General features: G+C 49.8%; 2 long non-coding RNA genes across 2 annotated transcripts in view; one reads left to right on the top strand and one right to left on the bottom strand.

Annotated features, from left to right (window-relative positions):
• The window catches only part of LOC132668937 (uncharacterized), a 35245-nt gene extending 20207 nt beyond the window's left edge, over positions 1 to 15038 (top strand). Inside the window, exons 5-6 of the long non-coding RNA XR_013556356.2 lie at positions 11930 to 12177; positions 14951 to 15038. This is a non-coding gene — a long non-coding RNA (uncharacterized LOC132668937). The remainder of the gene's footprint in view (positions 1 to 11929; positions 12178 to 14950) is intronic.
• LOC132668938 (uncharacterized) lies at positions 14691 to 20349 on the bottom strand. The gene is made up of 2 exons (XR_009605880.3): positions 20118 to 20349; positions 14691 to 15254 (listed from the first exon to the last, which is right to left on the bottom strand). It is a non-coding gene; the product is annotated as an uncharacterized LOC132668938 (long non-coding RNA).
• Between the last annotated feature and the right edge of the window lie 1404 nt (positions 20350 to 21753).

Genomic DNA, 21753 nt, shown 5'->3' with positions numbered 1-21753 from the left:
TGTGTTCCTTTGTCTGTAAAATGGAGCGTCCACGGTAGCGCCTTCCATCCTCCCAGCCCAGTTGTGAGGATTCAGTGGACCCACTCGAAGCCTGTGCCCTATGAGCGGTCTCTGCGAGAACTGCCCGCTTCATCCCAGTTCCCCCCCGGCCCTGGGACCGGCGGGAACTGGGCTGGTTGACTGTTAACCTCTCTCAACCCGCCGTGGAAGCAGGACTTGGAGGGTCTGCTGCCACGATGGGCCAGAGGGCCCGCGAGGAGACAGACTCCTGGCTTTCGGTCCAGGTGGAAACTTCTGGAATTCCTCCTCTCCACACGGCCAGCTGCATGGCCCAGTGCTTTCGTGTTTTCTCTCATCTCTTGGGGCCGCACATGACAGCCCCAGGTCGGCACGCGCCTGCGTGTCGGCTAGCCAGTGAGACTGGAGCCAGTTTCCAGGGACTGAAGTCTCTCAAATCTGTCCCATTCTCTTCATCCCCTTCCCCATCACCTAACCCAAGGTACCTTCCAGGGACCGTTATTGCCCTCTGCAGATGTGTTCTCCTCATAGCAGCCAGAGGGGTCCTCTTATGATATAACTTAGGTCATGTCATTAGTTTTGACTGGCTTCCCATTCTCACTGGATTAGATCTAAACTGGCGTGTAAGGAATACCCTGGAACGGCTTCTCATTCTCTTTGCCTGAACCCCACACTTCCCCTTGTTTACATGGCCCTGTACAAACTGACTTCCACGTCTCATCTCACTCCAGGCTACCTACCCTTACTCGCCTTGGGAGGCAGAAACATCGCTATGTGTCTTCCCAAGCTGTTTATTGCCTTCCTGTGCACATGGCCAGACACCGTCCCCCTCCTCCTTGTGGTAAGGCGGGCCGTATCTCGGAGTTCTTGTCAATGGAATATGAGTGCAAGTGAGATGCATCACCTCTGGTCTTGGCCCCCAAAGCTTTTTCTTTTTGCCGTTGACTGCATGCAGAGGCTGTAATGGACCACTCCAAGGAGACCTCGGAGGATGTCAGGGAGCTTGGGTTTTGAGCAACCGAGCAAAAGACCTCCAACCAAACACCCGATTGGTTCTGAGGAGAAAAAGGGATACACTAATATTGTCTGAAATCACTGAGATTTGGGGTTGGGTGCTCCAATGGCCCGACTCATCGCCTGTTCTCTGTTCCTGGAATATGTTAAGGTACTTTGTGCTTCTCTGAGGCTGTGTCCTCTGCTTGGAATGCTTTTCCTGACCATTCCTCACATGCTTGCGTCTTTAGCCGCTAGGTCTAAAACTCACCACCAGCTCTTAGCCTTCATCTGTGTTCTTGTCTTTTTTTTTTTTTTATAGAACTTTTTACAACTTGTGTGTTGTTTTTCTTAACTTTGGTTTCCATTGTGCTCCCCACTAGAATGTGAGCCTCCAAGGGCATGAATCAAGTCTGTCTCACCCCCCCAGCATATATCCCGTGCTGAACAAAGTGTCTGACAAAAAGTAGGCAGTTAACAACTATTAGCTGATGGATTGAATGAATGAACCAATTATGTGTGATTCAGCTCAGTTCATTTCGAATATTTCCTGGGCACCAACTTTGTGCAAGGCACTTTACACACATATAATGCGTTCTCTACTCAATTCTCATTAAAATCCTAGTGGGGAGGTAAGATCATTACCCCCACTTTACGTAAAGGCATCAAGAGGCATTGGTAGCACCCATAACCCAGGTCCTTCACAATGGCATTCTCCAGCCACCATCTTCTCTGAAAGGTAGGTCCTATGGTCTCCGTTTTACAAAAGGAAAAACTCATGCTCAGACAGACTGAGTCACTTTCCCAAGGTCATGCAGCTAATGAGGTCATGCAGCTGGGATTTAAACCCAGGTCCAGGGGGAGGGAATGGAAGAGAATGGGGACACGCCTCTCTTACAGTGCTATTCTTCCTGACAGCCTCATTAGAAAGCCCCAAAGAATATCTGGAACATGGGTGGAAATGAAGACTGGATTTCTCCAGAGTCCCATGAGCTCGGTTTGCAAAGGGATTTCATTTTAAATGCAGGACCCTCTCTCTCCCATGGCGCCTGGGATGAGGGGGCGCCATTTTGTATCCTGGGAATACAGCTCCCGTGACCTTGTGTGAGCCAGGCTGGCCTGGCCACCACCAATAAGCTGGAGGCATGAGTGCCCAGGTTCATCTGGGGAGAGCAGCCGGAGCTGTTGATAGGCAGAGAAAATCTGTGATTAATTATGGCAGATGAAAGTATGAAGTAATGAATCCTTCTTGAGGGCTGGGCAAGCTGAAGAGCCTCACTCTCTGGATGCATGTGGAGACTGCACAGCCCCTTCTGAAACCAGCAGTAAACTTTAATGGCTGCAAGTTCTGTGACTTGGCGGGCCGCGGATTGGATGGCGCATAGAACTCATGAATTCTCTGGGGTGGGAGCTAATTAGGGTGCAATTTTTCAATTATGGAACATTGAGCGAGCCTCTCCCCAGACCCCCCCCCCACCATCCCTCAATGGATACACTCCATTTGTCTGTTTTCCTTTATTTCTTAATCATTTGATGATATGACAGTAATTATTTGTCATTTGGAAGAGAAAATCGTCACGGAGCTATTGTTTCCCTCCCCAAGCCCCAGCTCTTCTGTGGAGATGGTTACATTTGATAAATGGTCTGCGTTCCCGCCGCTCCTCCCCCAACCCCCACCCGGGGTTGGTGTGGCAACAGGAAAACATTAGCCTGTGACGCGCCTGCTCTGATTGAAACGCCATTTGTAGAAAGGCATGGAAAAGCAGGATCCAGTTTAAAAGAGCCGCAGCCCGGAGCTCTAGGCCCACCCACGTCACCTAGGTTGAGGCTGTGGGACATTTGCTTTGGGAAATTTGGTCACTTCTCTGAGCTAATAAGCCCAGCGTCAGGATCAGGAATGCAAAACAGAAATGGAACAAAAAAGAAAAAAAAAAAAGGCAAAGAAAAGAGCAGCACTCCGCCAGAAATGGGAACACTTAAATGACTTTGTTTAAATGTCATGGTACTCTCAAAACCCTGTTCTCATATGTATGCAAGTTAATTAAATGGAAAAATGTCAAATTAGTTGCTTAAAATATTAATGGCAGGAATTATCCCAGATTCTAGAGCAGGCAGTGCAGAGGAAATGAACCTTTTAGGGCTTAACCCTTTTTTGGGTCACCCTTCTCGCACAAAATAGATCTTTCTTTTAACCATGGGAATCTCCGTGACTACCAAAGAGTTTTGTGGGTTTCAGGATCCAAGCTTTCGGTGGGGGGTGGCGGGTGGGGAGAGGGTTGCCCTGCAAATCCGCCTGGAATACAGAACTCACTAGTGGCATTTATTCCTGTAGCACTGGTTTTTTCATGGGGGATTTGAGGTTTCCGGGAAGGCCCAATGATCCTGAACATGTCCCAGTGGTCTGTTCTGGGGTCTGGGTAACTTGCCATTTTTTCTTTTGGTTTTTGAAGGGTATTTTGGTTTACAGAACCCAGTAAAATGCAAAATAGGAAAGGCTTGCACAAAGAGGGGCACCCATGTTCTACTCACCAAATGTTTATTCAGTACCAACGGGGTCTAATGGCTGTGCTGACCAAAATGGTGGGAAGAGGGAGAGCCACAGACTCAAGGGCTTTGAATCCAGCAGGGAGAGGCCGCAGGGCCCCGGGTCTGGTCTCATGGTAGCCTGTGGGGAAACTTAAGCCTCAAGAAAACAAGAAACGTTCCAAATGCCACACAGCTATTGAGTGCTGATAAGGCTCATCTATTCATGCACACAGTTTCTGCCCACCTCCCCCAGGGACTTCCATATATTAGGGGACAGCAGGGCAAATAGATACAGGCCCGTGCAGGCCACATGCCTAACACCATAGGAGGAAGGGCAGAGGATGGACGACAGAGACACGGTTATCAGGGAGACCTTGCCTCTATCAGCCAAAGAGCATTTACCACTGACGATGGCAGCCAGCTCTCCATTCTGGCAAAGGCAGGCAGAGAAGGAAGGCAAGGCCTGTCTGTTGAGAAATTACGGCCGGTCACCGCCTCGACATGCTCAGAAGCATCTTGCGGAATTTGATCGGTTCAAGCCTGACAGATGTTATCCCTCTTTTACAGTTTAGGAAAGCAGGAGACCCTCTTGGCAAGGGAAAGTGGCCGAAATGAGTCCACAGGAATTTGTAATCCTACAGTGGCCAGTGGGGTTTCGGTTTAATTGCAAATTAGCAGTAGAAATACCCAATAATAGAGGTAGGGCCCAGTTTCCAAAAGGGGTATCCTCAGAAGGAAGGAGGAGATATTCTGAGTTGCCCTGTGAGAAAAAATTCCGAAAAACGTAGGGAACCCCTATCTATCTGTATTTTTAAATTTTTTTAATGTTTATTTACTGTTGAGAGAGAGAGAGAGAGAACGCACGCACATGAGTGGAGGAGGGACAGAGAGAGAGGGAGACACAGAATCCGAAGCAGGTTCCAGGCTCTGAGCTGTCAGCACAGAGCCCGATGCGGGGCTCAAGCTCACGAGCCATGAGATCATGACCTGAGTTGAAGTCGGACGCTTTACCGACTGAGTCACCCAGGTGCCCCCAAGAACCCCTACATATGTTTATCCTTTTTTGTATCAGCCAGTGTAGCAAGTTGTATCATGGACCCCAAATACATTTCCATCTTAATCTCCAGAACCTATGAATGCTGCCTTATATGGCAACAAGGACTTTGCAGATGTGATTGAATTAAGCATATTGAAGTGGGAAGATTATTCTGGATAATTCACATGGGCCCAATGTCATCGCTAGGGTCCCTATGAGAAGGAGGCAGGAAGGTCAAAGTGAGGAGCAAGAGAGATCATGATTGGAGTGAGGCACTTTGAAGACAGAGAGAGGAGCCCTGAACCAATGAATACAGGTGGCCACTGGAAGCTGCAGAAGACAAGGCAACAGGTTCTCCCCTGGAGTCTCCAGAAGGAACCGGCCCTGTCAATACCTTTTCACCCCAGTGAGACCAGATTTTGGAACTGGAAGGGAATGAATGCACGCTGCTCTAAGCCACTCAGTTTGCGGTATTTTGTTACAGCCTCAATGAGAAACTAATACAGTCACTTACCGCTAAGTAACAAACCAGCTCGATGCTACTTTGTCATTCTTTGGCGGGAAGGGTTTGGGGGGAGCCGCTCGGTCTCAGATGATAGGTTGGTGTTCAGGCTCCTCACCAGCTGTGTTCTGGGAGAAGGGCTATGCTCTTTTCGGGGCAATGACAAAAATGGGAGAGAAAATGAGCAGACACTTGCCATGTCTGTTACCGGTTCAGCTCTGAGACACCCCACTTCTGCTCATTTTCCTTTGGTCAAAGAAGTCACATGGCCAAGCTGAACACCAGTGAGGACCCTAGAACCGTACACAGCCTGGTTTAGTGGGAAGAACTGCAAAATGACACAGCAGAGGGCAGGGATATACAATTCTAACACTGGGGAGGGGTAGGAAACAGTTGGGTCCTGTCACACTTTCCTTGAAGATTCGTAATGCACGTTGACATGTGGAGAGCTCCGAGAGGTCCTGCATAAATAAGTCTGTGTAACTCTGTTCACATGATGTTCTCCAAGCTTCTCGGCATGCAGAGCCCTCCTATTAGCCTACAGGGTTAGTATTTTGAGACATGCTCCTGAAGGCGGTTCGTCTTTAGAAGTTCAAGGGAGGAGAAGACTGCGGGCTTGCCTGGGCCTTGAAGAGTGGATTCAAGCAGTTGATGAGGCTTTTCCCACGGGGGGAGCAAAACTGAAAATTGCTCGTGTGAGCTAATGTCCCTATCCTCAAGGGACTCTTTCTCATGAGAATCTGATCAAATACTCCGTTCCCTCATGGACAAGAAGAGCCCAGGATGAGATCCTTATCTAAAAGAGCAAACACCACTGTCTGGGAGTCCGGTCTTCATTAACCCAAGGACCTGTTGGGAATTCCTCAAAAGGCAGACCCTCACCTCTCACCCAAGACCTGGGGTGCCTCCTGCTGACCTGGCTTCCTGCGAACAAGCATGGATTTGGGAAGTGTTGCTGGATGGGAAACAGAGGTGGGTAAAACAGGTTTCCCACCAAAGTTGATCATCAGGCCTGCTACTAGAAGTTTCCCTGGACTGGAGACCTGAACTCTTCCCCCTTCCTGTGTGGACCCAGACTAGGAACAGGCAGAGGAACAGGAAGCAAGTTTCCCAACGTGGGAGCTGTCAACTCCAACTCATGCAGGTGGGCATGACTCCATGAGGCCCCCGGAGCAGAGCCATGAGCCTCTGACATGTGGGCCTCCACTGCTCTGAAGAACAGGGTTGAGGACAAGCTGTCCCTGTGCCCTGCCTGCTTCCCTCCACTGTGAGTCACCACAGCACTGCCCGGGGAGGGCTGGCCACTCTGTGGGATGGTGACTTATTTGACACACTTAATTAGCCTATTTCCATGTAACATGTTTTAACGGAGGCCATTACAGCCTAATAAAAGGAAACAATAGCGCCATAAATCCCAGGATCAATAGAAGGGAAAGCAGTGAGGCTGAGAGTGGCTTCCTCTGAAAGATCCAGAGGGGTTTCAAGAATGCAATTCCCCTTGAAATTGAAGGATGGGGGGAAAGAATGTTTGCCGGCTCGCTCGCTCGCTCCCTCTCTTATGCATTCAGCAAATATTTAGAGGGTACAGACTATGGGCCAATCTCTCCCATAAACTCCTAGAACGTAGACAAAAGGCAAGGTCTAGTGGAGGAGAAAGATGCACAATTCAATGTGGCCAATCCAATGAACAAGAGCTGGAGGGAGAGACTTCCTGGTGGAAGAATATTTGAATGGGTTTTGAAGGATAAGCAGTTTTCTGGGCGGAGAAGGGAGTGGGGGAGGACGATGGTAGGGGCAGGAGGAGCACATGGAGAGCACAGAGGCAGGAAAGGAGCACGGTAAGTTTGGGGAACAGAGTATGAGACAAGCAGAGAGCAGAGACACAGAGACATGGGAGAGGCTGTGGCTGGAGAGGTATGTTGAGGCACAGTGGGAGAGAACCCTCTCTGCCAAGCTAGAGTTTGGATTCTTTTGAGATCCAGCGGAGTTGAAAGAGATCGGAGGGCGCAGTTACCAGAGACAAGTGCTGCAGAGAAAACTCCTTGTCTCGGTTCATTCCGTATTCCGGGCCTGGCACCCTGTAGCTTTGCAGTCTCCCAGGCAAACTTGGTAGGGACACCACAGCCACTTCTGCTTTGTGCCCAAGCTCACAGCTTTGGGGGCAGGACTGGAGAGATCGAGGAAGATAGCAGAGGAGCAACCTACCTCTTTAGTTGGAAGGAAGGGGCTGGATCAAGAGAAGCCTGCAAAGGTGTTTGGAGGGACACATGAAACATTCACACTCCAGGAGTCTCCAGGAGACACTGTCAGCTCTTGTTGAGACAACGTGCCAGCGCAGGATACACATTTTTGGCTGATTAGCCATATGGCGAAAGCATCGTATAGCGAGGTCACGGCCACCAGCTTAGTCTGCTTTCCCGAAATCTCACGAGTCCATGGGTTGTACTCAAGAGGAGAACTGGATTCTTAGCTTAGCTTTGCCATCAGCCATGATTTCACTGTGGACTGCCCGCTCTATCTGTCTGAAGTTCAGCTTCTCTTATGGTAAATGAATTTTCCTCAATAGTTCTCTCCTTCACCAAAGCATCCAACCAAGTCCGGTTGATTTTACCACTCAATATGGCATCCTTCCCTCTAGTTGAAGCCACCATCAGATGTCACTTGAGGACTGTTGGAATCCCTGACCTGGAATTCTGACTTCCAGGCTTGCTATGCAGGGTGTTCATCAAGTCTGTGAAAAGATGGAGGAATTTAGGCTGTGTGAGCCACATATGTCTATGCTCTTCTTTGGTGGAAACAACCCAATGTCCACCAACTAATGAATGGAGAAACAAAATGTGGTATGTCCATTCAATGGAATATTACTTAGCCACGAAAACATTATATGAAGCGAAAGATGCCAGACACAAAGGGCCATACGTTATAGGTTCCATTTATAGGAAATATCCAGAATAGGCAAATCTATAGAGACAAAAAGTAGGGCTGAGGTGAGATGGGGAAATGGGGCGGGTGATAGCTAAAGGATATAGGGTTTCTTTTTGAAGAGATGAAAGTATTCTGACATTGACCAAGCAAAGGTTGCAATTGCATTGCATTGACTGAGTAAAGGACTCTGAGTATGCTAAAAGCCATTAAGTTGTATATTATAAATAAGTGAATTATATGGTATGCACATCATTTCTCAGTAAAGTTGTAGTAAAAAAAAATATCTGTAGCTCACAGGCCATATAAAAATAAGCTGCAGACCATATTTGGCTCATGGACTATTGTTTGCTGATCCAGAGGCTCTATGTTCCTGCCAAAATGAATGGCCTAAAATGCAGATCTGGTTTTGTCTCTCCCCTGCCAGGAAATCTTCGATGGCTCCCTATTACCCATAGGATAAAGAACTAATTCTTTGGTTCTCATACATGCCCTTCCACACTCTGTCTCCCGCTAGTCTTTCTAGTTTCATGCCTTTCCATCCCTCTCCATGCTACAGCTGCACGGATGAATATTCGTATCCATTGACACTCCCCCTTGGATTTGGTTTCTGTCGTACCCTCTGCCTTTGGTATTTTGGAAAGTTCTTACTTATCTCTCAAACTTTCACTCAGGTATCCCTTTCCTTTATGGAGCCTTCTGTAGCCTCCCCAGGAAAGGGGATCGCTGCTACCTTATGTGTTGTCTTGAATTATATTTACTTGATTAAAGATAGGCTTGCCTTCATAAGACTGTGAGCTCCTTGGCAGCAGCAAAACAGGAACCCTGTCTTTTCTTCTTGGCCCAACCAGCGCTCAGCACAAGCCCCTGGCATGCAATCAACATTTAGTAACTGCTTTCTTGAAATGAATTGAAGCCCAGTGAGAAGTGAATGGCATCAGAGGAATTCAGCAAAATCTCGCTGCAGAAAAGGCTCTGGGAGGATATCTAGTAACCTAAGGCCCTCGTTTTCTGTGATAAAACTTGCCTGGATATGGTAAAACTTGCCCGCAATCATCCAGCAATTAGAGGCTGAGGCATATCTAGAGTCTGAGTCTCCACCCCCCACCCCGGGGCTCCTGTGTGCACACCTCCATGTCTTTCTGCAGTCCCTTCCAACGTTAACACTCTGGCAATCAGGGAAGTTTGCCACAGCCAGGCTTTATAGCCATCTCCTTGGCTCAGCTAAGCCAAACATCCCCATGGCCACCAGCCCACTTCTCTCTCCCTCCCACTCTGGGCACTCTTGAGCTCCCTAGAAGGGGTCAACTACCTCAGGAGTGGCCAGAAGAGTGGGCCAGAAGCTCCGGGCAGTGCTGGCTGTAGGAACAGAGAGTACGGCCCACCCTCTGATGCAACTGGAGCTGGAGGTTGGACCCCGGCTCAGATTTGGATCCCACAGTTTGATTTATTGCATTGGGTACTTGTTCCATACATGTTTTTCCTATGCCTGGGAACACCCCAGGCTGACTGTGGTTTTCTCTTTCTTTTATCGTGTGTGTGTGTGTGTGTGTGTGTGTGTGTGTGTGTCTGAGAGTGAGAGACAGAGACAGAGAGAGACACACAGAAACAGAGACAGAGAAAGAGAGGTATTTCTGAGTCAGATATAGGATCAAGGTCCTTGGAGACTGCTAAAGAATTAAAAAAGATTCTGGATTTTACTAAGGCTTATTCCTCTCCTGCAGGCACGTGTATAGCCAGCTACAACCTCTGTAGCCTGCACAGCGCCTACTATGTGCCAGGCACCTGGTCCTGTTGAGCCTCATGCCAACTCCATGCCGTAGGAGGGATTGCCCTTGTGTTCAGGACAAGGGAACCATGGCTGAGAGAGCCAAGCCATGCTTACGGACCTGGTTAGCAATGGTGGAGCCTAGACCCAGAGTCGAGCCTTTGTTTCTGCCACCTGAGCCCTTGAACCTTCTCCTCTATAGGAAGGGCCTCCTCTGGCCAGACACCAAGCTTTTACCATGACAGACATGTACCCCCCCCCCCCACCCTTCTTAGAGCTTCATTGGTATTTGTATGGTGCCATTGCCAGCAGCCTTGTGGATAGCTTTACTAAAACTGATCAAACTCCAAGCTATTTTGGGGGTCCACCTCTATGTTTCGTACCGATTCTCTGACTTATTAAGGCGCAGATCAGCCATTCCAATGTCTCCCATTAGCAGAGGAAGAAATCAAGGACTGGGTCAAGCGACATGCCCAGGGCCAGCTAGCTAGTTGATGACTGAGCCGCGATGCAGGGGTCCTTGTCTCTTGTGTCTCAGCTCAAGGTCTTTGTGTCCTGCTGTGTTGCCTTCATGCTACAAGCTCTCTCTTTCCACGGAAGTGATGACCCCATCTCGTCATTTCTACTTTAGCTGTGCGTAGTACCCCTCCTCATATCCTTGCGATGCTCTCTTGTCTCCAAGGGTGGAAATAGCACAACAGCTGAGGAGCCAGGAAACGCAGGCTCTGTCCATGGTTTCCGTGGTGCTGGCTTCTTTGAGTTCTTGAGTCTAAGGCGGCCCCCGCCCGGACAAAAGCCCATATACTGAAAAGGCCTTCCCCGTTTTAGAGATGAGACATGGAGGCCAGAAAGGATGGAAACGACTAACCCAAGCACACACAGAGATGACAGTCAGTCTAAGACTGGAAATTGTTGCCCCCTGCTGCCAGGTGTAGCTGCGGCTTTGAGGAGCCATTTGTCTTTTCCGGTGGGTCCTCATGAGCAGGGAAGCAGATGCCAGCTTTTTTGAGGAAGTACGTCCTGATGCTCAGTGTTGCTTGAGTTGTAAGAAGATTCTCTGAGAGGTAGTGAGCTCCCTGTGGCCGGAGATGGCCAAGTAGAGGCTGCATAAGCCCCCGCCCAAGGGAGTGTGGAGCAGACCGAAGAGGGCTCCGTGACTTTGGGCTCAGTGCCTAACCCAAAGGGCCCATGACCCCAGGATCCAAGACTCCTGCCTTTCCTTCTGGGAGAGTAGGGGAGCAGGAAGGGGTGGGGTAGTAGCTTCAAAGACAGAAAAAGCCTTCTACCTAAAGAGGTCCCACTGTTGGTCGTCAACCAAAGATTTTGTGGGACGTTCGCTGAAAAGTAGGTCTGAGCCTTGTAATTTAACCTTCGCTCCCGAGGGGATGTCTAACTAGATGAAAGGGTACAGCACTTAGAGGAGGTTACAGAACCTCCGGCGGGGGGGGGGGGGGGGAGGGTGGTGGAGGGGGGGAGGGGGGCGGAAAGGAGCCCAGGAAATGGGCGGGGATTGTCCCAGACACTCAGCTGGATTTGATGGGGCAGATGAAAGTGCAGGAAATGGCCCAGCATTCAATTCTGGGCAGCAGCCTGGACATCTTCACGGACCAGGGGCCAAGGGCCTCGGCATCCAGGGATCCTTGAAAGCTGGCGTCCAGGGACGCCTCTTCCAGTAGGTGAAGCAGATCTGGAAGTTACTTCTTCAAAGTATCTTCCTCAGCTTGGGGCCAGCCCAGACCGAATGTGGTTTCCTGTCTTTGGGGGTGAGGCTGTGTGCGTGCGTGTTCGCTACCTGCCTTTTGCTGGCCGCAGGGTTTGTGTCCATCCCAGGAGCCCAGGACTCTCAGACCTCAGCCCGACGTGCTGAGATGTTCTGGGACCCAGCCAGATACCCGTGTACCTGGGTAGACCGCAGTGAGTGCTAATGGGGTGCAGCCCGCAGACGGGTGAAAGTGGGGTGGGGTATTGCCCCTGGAAAATCAAATAATAGAAACCATAAAAAATAAAACCATGCAAGCGATAGAACTCTCCTCATGTTAATTTTGCCTCCCCTAGATTTGCTGAAATCTTTGCTGCCTCATGTTACCTCCATGTTCGAATCTGGCGTAAGTCTGGGTCTGATTCGACACCAAATCAGCTAGTTAAAAATCTCCTTTGTCTCTAGGTCTTTCGGACAGCACCCTCGCTTCCAGACCGTGTGCCCCCATAAAGGTTCGAGAGTCACCGAGAGTCCCTGCTCAGAGAGACTTGGGATCTAGATGTGGGTCTCCCCCAGCCCAGCTCTGCCAAGCTCACCTCACCTCGCCAAGCCTCCATTTGCCGGTTCTGTTTGGAGAACAGCAACGCCTGGCCCCATCCTACCTCACAGGGCAATCAAGCCTCGGGGGGGTTGGAAAAGTTGTGAAATGCCAGGTCAGTCGCTTCCAGCGGATTCTCACCTGCGAGAATTTCGCAGTGACTGCTCCAGACTCCACACACGAGTTGTGCTAGGCCCTGGGACCTAGCCATAGCAGGACCTACCCGCTGCCCCCACGAGCTCAGAGCCCAGCCTTGTTTCTAGAAGCAGACTCCCAGTCTGTGTGGTTTTGTGCCTAGGTAGCACAGAGTCTGTGTGCCTGTGATGTTTTGGCGATGGGAATTCTTACCATGCTTGCCTCCCTCCTCGAAATGTTCTCACCCTTTCCCCGCCCCACATGCTCTCTCTGCAGGAATGTAGAGCGGGGGTGGGGGTGGGGTTGTATGCCCTCTTGTCCCTATGGCAGTTGAGGCCAGTGAGGCTCAGAGTGAATGACTCAGCAAGACCCCATAGCAAGATGGCGGCTGATGGGAGACCAGGACTCCTACCTAATTTTTTTTTTTAAATAGCTTATCAAGATTTACTATACCTTTGCTTTCAACGCACGGGACATGGAGTGTAGAGATTTCATACTGAACAAATGATATTCATTAGGCCAAAAGAGGAACCGACATGGAGGAATTTGCATTGTTTCGCCTACATTGTTCGAAATACAAATATGCAGATTTTGACGCCGGAAAAAAAAAATCTGAGTTGTGTTTATCAGGGACTTAAACTGAACCTAGGACTTTTTCACACCTCCATTAGAAAGAACACACAACAACAACAACAAGAACAAATCCCAGAAAAAGAAATAGGCTAAAAGTTCTTTGGCTGCCGAGGCAGTCAGGACTCTTGCCTTATGCCAAGAGAGGTGACATCTGGCCGGAGATGAAATGGCCGTATTTCACTTTGTGCAGTTTCCCGGCTTGCTGACTTGTGATACTATAAAAAGGTGGCTGGGAAGGGACCAGACTGTGGGGACCTGGGAATGTATGTCACAGGAGCATCAGATGTACGCATCGCTTTCCCGGCAACGAGTTGCAAAGCAAAAAGACCGGGGAAGCTCAGGGTTGGAGGGGCCGGGCAGAGTCTGTGTCACTAAGGGCCAGGAAGGATGGGTGACCCAGCACCGGAATTTCACCACCACCCCTGGGGCTCAGGATTAGTAAAGGGAAGACCTCTTAGGGAGGACCCTTCCCAGCTCCTGTGGACCGAGCCTGGAGGAGTCAGTGCCTGGAGATACCTCCATGTCGTCCGAGGCCCGTGTAGACAAAGGAAGGATCAATGTGCTTGGACTAGCCTTTCTGCCCTTCATCAAGGGAAGATGTGGTCTTTGTCCCAGGCTTTTCCAAGACTGTCCCCTTGAGTTTTTCCCATGGAGGTCACCCACTGGACGCCTGTGGGCTTTATGTGGGCTGGAGACGGCTTTTATTTGCTGGGATTTTCTTTCAGGAACTGTAATTACTGCCGGCATTGAAACACTGGGCGTTTTCACGTTAAAAAAAAAAAAATCTGGCCTTTCTTGAGAACCTGGGAAATCTGGCCACACGGGGCCGAGTGTCCGCGTGACCACCATCGCTGGAGCTGGTTCAGTCCCCGCCACCCTTTGGCCCCAATCCTGTTTGCCTTGGTCCCCACCCAGCCACTCGCTCAGTTTCATTACCTTCCTGGCCCCGGGGCACGTGCATTTGTGACCCATGCCCAAGTCCGTCTTCGTTTTCTAGACAAGGGTGCCAAAGACCTGGTGTAAGAGGCGTGGAAATTGATGCTCTGAGGGTACCTCCCCTAGCTTAATATTTGTTGTCCCCGTCCCCCCCCAGCCCCTCCCCTGGGGATATCCCCACTCTTTTCAAGCAGCTCCAGGCTCTGCTGGCTAAAAACAGCTGGGCCAACAGGAGGCTCAGAGACGTCGGCCCTCGCCCCACGCCCACCGTGGAATGTGCCCCAACCCCCCAAGAGCCATCGCAATTTCCAGATTAAAGATTCCAGGCAGGCTGGGGCATATTTCCCACCCAGTGTCTGGGGCTTATTTTCTCCTTCAAGTCATTACAAGTTCGAAGTCTCTAGCAACCCAGGGTCTTGAAGGCGTAGCTGCCTTTCCTGACAGCCCGGGCTGTTCAGACACCAGGTTTTCTCTGTTCCTTTTCCATATGCCCCGCTCTAGCCTTTGGTCTGGGTGCAGCTTGTCAACATTAAATAAGCACTTCTTGTGGTTCACTCATAACAATTCTTTAGATCTTGGAAGCCAGGCTGTGGAGCTCTGCATATGTATAGATCTCATTTTCACACAACAGTCTGCTTAGCAGATGGGGACCCAGACCAGCCTCCAACATTGAGCTGAGAGTTAAGATGTGGGAAACTAGGTGGCTTTTAACCAGCCCGGACTGCTGTCAGTGTTCAACCTTAGAGAATTTTCACAGGGAAAAGAAAAAAAAAAAAAACAACAAAACCCAACAACAACAACAACAACACGCACACACGCACACACATGCGCGCACACACACAAAACCAACAAAACCACAGTTTTCCTTGCTCCCCCAAACCAGATGGCAGATGGTATGGAACCAATAAAACACAGACTCGAACGTTTGTTTATTTAACTTTGAATGTAATATGGCTTTGTGGTCTCGCAAGGAAACACCAACCTTCCAACCAAAGAGACGACGGGTTAGTCGAACTTCAGAGCGGCACTTGGAGGTGCTTCCGAGGAGGCCATAGAGAGGGGCCAGGGGCAATTAATGGCCAGACCCCAAGCCCCGTGGCCCGTTTGCCTCTCTGGGTAAAGACGCAGGAGGTCCTCACGCACGCTGACTGACGCTTGGTTTCTGTTGCTGGTCTTTTGTCAAGGTTCAGTCCAAGAGGCAGCCTGCCACATGAGGAATGTTTCTGCGTCATTTCCAAAACAGCTGTGGAAGATGTCGCTCCGGGCCACCAGTGCGAAAGACCATGAGAAAACGGCCCGAGCCCTTGAGGAAAGGCGCTCTTTCGTGGTGCATTGGGGTTTGTGATGTCAGAGCACGAGAGTTGTGTGGTTCACTTTTTGCTTTGGCTTTCCAGAGACCTCGGGCGAAATTGTACGCTCAGTTGAAATAACTATCGCCATTAGTTAAGATTCTTTGGGTTACAAGTGGCAGAAACCCAGCCCAGACACCTTCAAATAAAAGGATAATTTATCAGGTTAAGTAAGTGCAGATGGCTTCAGAGATGGCTGGGTTCAAGGGCTTCATGGTACCAGGGCTCCCTTGGAGATAGGCTTTTCTACAAGCAGTCCCATACCTTAAACTGCCCGCAAAATCACATCCTACGAGGTTAGCAACGCCAGCAGAAAGAATCTTTTCCACCAGCCCTGTCGGCAAATCCTGCTTGGCAGATATGCTCGTTTTTTGAACTAATACAGGGGCCAGAGACTTGGGGGTACTCTGACTGGTTAAATCTGGGCCATGGTGACCCTCCCTGTAGGTGGGAAGGGGGCCCAACTTAGCACCACCCTAAGCACATGGAATATATTCCCTATTGGAAATATGGGGTGAGGGAAACTAGGCCAATAGATGTCTACTTTAGCCTAGGATTCTGGCATAGCTTTCTGTTCTCTCCACGAATTCATTCTCTCTTTCTCCCTTTTGAAATGAAGTTAGTAAATATGCATCTTTCATGGTAAGCAATCCTAAAATTATGGAAAGTGGAAGTAACTTATTCTGCACGAGTGAACAGTGAAAGATTGAACATACTCTAAAATATAGGGTTCTTTGGTAAAACGGAGCCATCGTTGGTTCAGAATGCCAAAGCGAAGGGAGGTGGAGAGTTCATAGCGTGGGTTGTGGATGAGCTCACAGAGGCCCCGGGGTCGGGGGTGGGGGCGCGGGGCTGCCTTGTTCGAAGTCTGGTTGCAAATCAACCGCAGAGCCTGGAACTCGGAACCTGATTTCAGATCCAGGGCTCTCCCCGTTCCCTGTCCAACTATGGTTTCTCATCTTCCTATGTTGCTCTCCCAAAGCCTGACCCATGTTCCTTTTTCAGACCCCTGTTCTGGAATCTTCTATGAAGTGGGTGGCAAAAGTTTCTTGCCAACGTAAGAACTTACAACTGGTAGGAGTAAAACTTAACAGGACTCTCCCCTGCACTATTTGGGTCTTCAATACCCGAAAGAATGCATACTTTAGGAATGATTTCTGCATCAGTTTGTTAACTGCCAAGTAACAGGTTAGCACAAATGGAGCAACTTAAAACAACACACCCATTTATCACCTCACAGCCTCCATTGATCCGGAGACCAGGTGTGGCTCAGCTGGGTCCTCTGCACAAGAGCTCACAAAACTGCAACCAAGGTCTAGGCTGGGTTGCAGTCTCATCAGGAGGCTCAACTGGGGAAAGATGCACTTCCAGGCTCGCTCGGCTTGTGGCCAAAGTCATTTCCTTGTGTCCGTATGACCAAGGTCCCTGGCTTTTTGCTGCCTGTGAGCTGGAGGCCTAGGACCCTTAGATCCTAGAAGCCAGCCCCCCAGTTTCTGGCCACATGGACTTTCTCGACACGGCTGATACCTTCATCAGGCCAGTGAGGAGAAGTGCTCACTCAGGTCTGGAGTTTTATATAAAGCTCCATAATCATGTGGTTGAAAGCCCATCATCCTGGCCTTATAACATAACCTAATCATGGAAGTGCTGTCCTTTGCCATAGACGGTTGGGTAGAAGCAAGTCACAGATTCTGCCAGGGTGGGAATTATTCGGGTGACCTTGGGGTCTTCCTCCACGAGCCCTCACACCTTGGTGAATCACCCTGCATGTACCCACGTCTATGTAACGGGGAGCACCTGCCCCATGCCAGGCAGTACCCTGGTCTCTGCAGACGGCCAAGTGGATATGTCGGACCCAGGAGCAGATAGTGGCCCTGTGGCAAGGCAACATGCCAAAGGCTGCATATTTGAAGGGTCTGGGGTCACAGGGGATAGGGTCTCTCCTTGGGCTGGGAGAGCAGGGCAGAGGGCCAGAGAGGGCTTCCCAAAGGGGCTGACGCTGGCACAGCCTTGATGGATTGGTAGGACATCAAGGAAGAACAGAAAGCATGGCAGAGGAGGCCAAGATGTGGAGGCAAAAAGGCAAGGGGGATCTGGGGAACCACAAGTGATCCGGTGTGACCGATACAAGTGCACTGGGGAGATGGGGGTGGGGCCAAGTCACCAGGGACTTAGACACCAAGATTAGAAGTGTCTTCCTTCTGTGGTCCGTCGAGGGCTGCCATGCGGCTATAGTTGGGGTATTGGGGGCAATGGCATGATCAGGTTAGGGCTGCAGAGAAAGAGGTCTCCTAGCAGGAGGCTGAGCAGGGAAAGTCACTGTGGGTACTAAGGAGGGGCCTCCTCCCCCCCACTCCCCGACATAAACCCCAGGGAAGGCAAACCTTCTTAGAGCCGTTTCAGGCAGCCAAGTTGTCAGAATGATGAGTACTGCAGCCCCGCAGCTGAACCAAAGAAGAAAAAAGTCCCAACAAGCCCCATTTCACTGCCCTTGACCTTGCAGTAGAGCTCTAAGTGCAAAATCTGTCATCTATTAATCTGTTAGAAGTTGACAAAAGGGACTTTGATCAGAGGTTGTTTTTTCCCCCCTTCTTAAGTTTCCTGATGACACATAATAGCCCATTTCAGCCGGAGGGCCGGAAGCGCGGCCCTCATTCTGTTCACTTCAACCCCAGTGGCCTCCCGCCCCGTGGCTCTCTCCCCGCCCCGATATTAATTGGCCTGTAAGTGGTTACATGTGTTCCTTTTTATGTGTCAGTTGGAGTCTGTTATTTGAACTTCACAGCTATTTGGGAACACAGAAGTGATGCTCTGGGCCCAAGTGGGGGAATGGAACAGTCCAGAATATGTTGCACTGGCTCCCACCTCCTGATTCTTTCCTTCCTCTATCCCCAGAGGTCTTAATGCCTCCCACTGCCACCCCCACCCCCACTCCCTCCCCATCACCCCTCTGAGTTAGGCACCCCCCCAACACTGCAGCCCAGCTCTTGGAACCATGAAGTTCACAGCCAAGAAAAGCCTCGGGGAGTCCCAAACTGTAGCTTCTGGTTTTAAAGAAATGAAAAGCCCTAGAGAGGGGGAAGGGTTTTTAATGAAAATAACATTTGCTGAGGGGCTATCATGTACGTATTTCTTACATGTGTTCTCTTGTTTCATCCTTAAAATAACTCCATGCGTTCAGAACCACATTGCCACTTTCAGATGGGGGAATTGGAGACTCAGACTCTAAGCAAGAAGGCTCTAGGGCCAGATTGCCAAGATTAGGTCCTGCTTCTAACTCTTACCAGCTGTGTGATCTTGGGTGACTTGTCTAGCTTCTCTGTGTCTCAGATTGCTCGTCAATAATGGATCTACTAATAGCACCTACTTCAAAGGGCTGTTGGGAGAATTAAATTGATTGAGGGTTTTCAGGGGCTTAGGGCAGGGCCTGGGGTACAGAAAGCACTTAATATGGGTCAGCTGATGCTGCTCTGCAAGGCAGTGTGGCCCCGTGGTGCAGAACACTGCTTCCGGAGGGAGAAGCCCTGGGTTTGAATTTCAGCTACCCCAGCTTGCAGCGTGAGCGTGGGTGACTCACTTATTCACTCAATTTTTCCATCTACATAATGGGGATATTCCCGATGGTTGGGGGGGGGGGTGGGGAGTCCCTCAATGAAATGCTTATTTCCCCACATAATTACCTTGGAATGAATTTCACTGACTGATAAACCCCATTCAACCTCACAGAGATTTTCACCTGATATTTGGTGACTCATTTTATCTTCGAGAATTTTATGTTTTTAAAAGTAATCTCAGTGCCCAACATGAGGCTTGAACCCATGACCCTGAGATCAAGACTGGCGTGCTCTACGGACCGAGCCAGCCAGGCACCCCTAGTGATCCATGAATGTGAATGGACTTCAAAAAATTATGTGTCATATCATCAGCGAATAGAGAAGATTTTTGCATTTAAAAAAACAATGGAAAAAGCAAAGGGGGGAATCAAACCAAGAATAAAATAGGGTTCTTGAAAAGTAACATTAACAGACCAAAAAACATGTTAAATAACACAACATTTGGAACATGAGGAGAACTCTCAGAAAGTAAAACCAAGAGATAACCAGATTGAAGAGAGGAAAGATAAGAAAATTGGAGGGTATATCTAGGATATCCAGCATCCAAATAGAGTTCCAAAGAGAGGAAAACGGAGAAAACACAGGGGAGGCAATATTTAAGGAAATAACACAAAAATAAAAATTCTCGGAACTGAAATCATGAGTTTCCTTGACTGAATTCACCACATGCTCAACACAGCCAATGATGAAAAGACCCACATCAAGGCAAATTATTGTGAAATTTCATAATACCATGGATAAAGGGAAGATATTGAAAGCTTCCAGAAGGGAAAAAATGAAAAACAAAAACAAAAACAAGACATGTGTAAGGGATCAGGTTATAGGATGGCACTGGATTTCTCAACACTCAGTTCTGGAAGCTGATTTACACCCTAGAATTCTATACCCAGCCAAACTATTAACCAAGTGTGGGCTTTCCAGCAGCAACACTGAAAACTAGAAGCCAAAGAAGCAATGTTTTCAACATTCTGACCAAAATACTGATTTGCAATGTAGAGTTTATGTCCAGCCAAATCACAATCTATCAGAGGCTCTAAGGGCGTTTTTAAAACACAGATTTCTTCCACATTTGCTTTCCATCTTTCCCGTCTCAGGATGCTACAACAGGGAGTGTTCTGCTAAAAGGAGGGAGTCAACCAGGGAAGAGGCAGACCCGGATCCACAAAGAAGATAATCCTGTGGTGGAAAAAGAGAAGGGATCCCTAAGAGCATGGATGGCAGTCGTGGCCTGGATACCTCGCTCCCTCTCATCCTGCCGTCAAGGCCCCACCTTACGGTGGCTGGCACTGTGGCTCCCCTGACAGCTGACTGACTCTCCATCAAGCCCCATCTGCTTCCTGAGCCTCCCCATTGCAGCTCCTGAGCCCGCTTCCTCCCAGACCCCTCACCGGGCAATGGAAATTTCTGGAGCCGTCTGGTGCTGCCTTCTGCCATCCAGGCGTGAACGCCCCACCCCGGTCGCCTCTTCTTTCAAACAGGATAATAATCACGGCGCTGAAGTCGCAAGGTCACGGTGAGGACAGAGCGAGCGGATGTTTCCGAAGCAAGAAGCACGTAGAACGGCACCTGACGCGTGGTGACGCAATACTGGCATCTGTTAAGTGAAATACGTTACGGAACGACGTGAAGGTCAACCTGTAGTAGATTGGAAACACATCAGTTTAAACTTCAGCCGCGGCTGAGGTGAATTCGTCCTCCCCTCGTGGTCACCTACACCAGAACGCTCCCAAACTGGAGGCTTTTGCACTCATGATGCCATTACAAGTCTGACCACATCGCTTCCTGCTGATCGCGACTGAGCGACGCCTACCCGAAGGGAGGAAGAAGCTGGAGTCTTCTCCTCAGCCCAGGAGCCTGGCTCAGCTGTCCTCTGTAGAGTCACCTTGACTCAGCCTTCCCTTGCCAACCATCCTCCCGCTGCCTCAGCCAGCAACTCGTGAGCTGGAGGTCTCCCGCCTCCAGACCTTCAACCATGCTGTTCCCTCTGCCTGGACTGCTCTTCCCCATACCACCCCTTTCTCCTTTAGCTGCTTCCTACTTAACCCCTTGGATCTTAACCGGGTCATCCTTTCTGCTGAGAAGCCTTCCCGGGACCCAAAGGCGATTAGATATCCCAGGGTACGTTCTCCTGGTGCCTGGGATATGTTTAATTCTTCTTCTTCTTCTTTTTTTTAAATTTATTGTTTTGAGAGAGAGAGAGAGAGAGAGAGAGAGAGAGAGCAAGTGGGGGAGGGGCAGAGAGAGAGAGGGAGAGAAAGAGAATCCCAAGCAGGCTCTGCACTGTCAGCGCGGAGCCAGAGGCGGGGCTCGATCCCACCAACCATGAGATCGTGACCTGAGCCCAGATCAAGAGTCAGATGCTTAACCGTCAGAACCACCCAGGCCCAGACGTCCTTCATTCATTCAATGTATACTTCCCGAGCGCCTCTACTGACTAACATGCCATCCTCGAAGATACAGCAACGACCCACATAAACAGAAGCCCCCACCCTCAGTGAGGTGAGTGTGCTATTTGACGTCTTTGCCTTAATGACCCTCAGCTCCATGGTTATCACGTATGTGGTGGGAAACAGGCTTTGGTAACTATTTGCGGAGAAATGAGCCACGGGAACACTGCTGCCTTCTCTGGGAGTAGAGCTGGGGCTGGGGGACCTTCCCCGTCCTATTAAACTTGAAAAGAGCTCCTAGTAGCACCGGCAGGAAGCAGGGGTGCTGACAGGCAGTTTAGAGCAGTTTAGTGGCAAGTTAAGAGAACAGAAGCCCCACCCAGACAGAAGGGCGCTGTGGTTTCTTTGGCGAATGTGCCTCCCCCTGCTCCCCCTCTTCACCTCCTGTTCATCTGGCCATGCTTGTAACCAGGCCAGCCTTCCAGATTAACTGGGACTGGAAGGGGGGCCGGGGGAGGGGCCTTCATGAGTGGGTAACCCTGTGACTAATCCAGAGAAACAGCTCTGGCCCAGCGGTTCACCCCGGGCTTGTTTGTGTCTAATTTCCCTGGGGCAAATCAGCCCCTTATAATTTCAC

The sequence above is a fragment of the Panthera onca genome, chromosome B3 (assembly GCF_046562875.1).
Source record: "Panthera onca isolate mPanOnc1 chromosome B3, mPanOnc1 haplotype 2, whole genome shotgun sequence".
Taxonomy (NCBI): domain Eukaryota; kingdom Metazoa; phylum Chordata; class Mammalia; order Carnivora; family Felidae; genus Panthera; species Panthera onca.
Note: the sequence above shows the minus strand (reverse complement) of the source record. Positions and strands in the feature narration are given on the sequence as shown.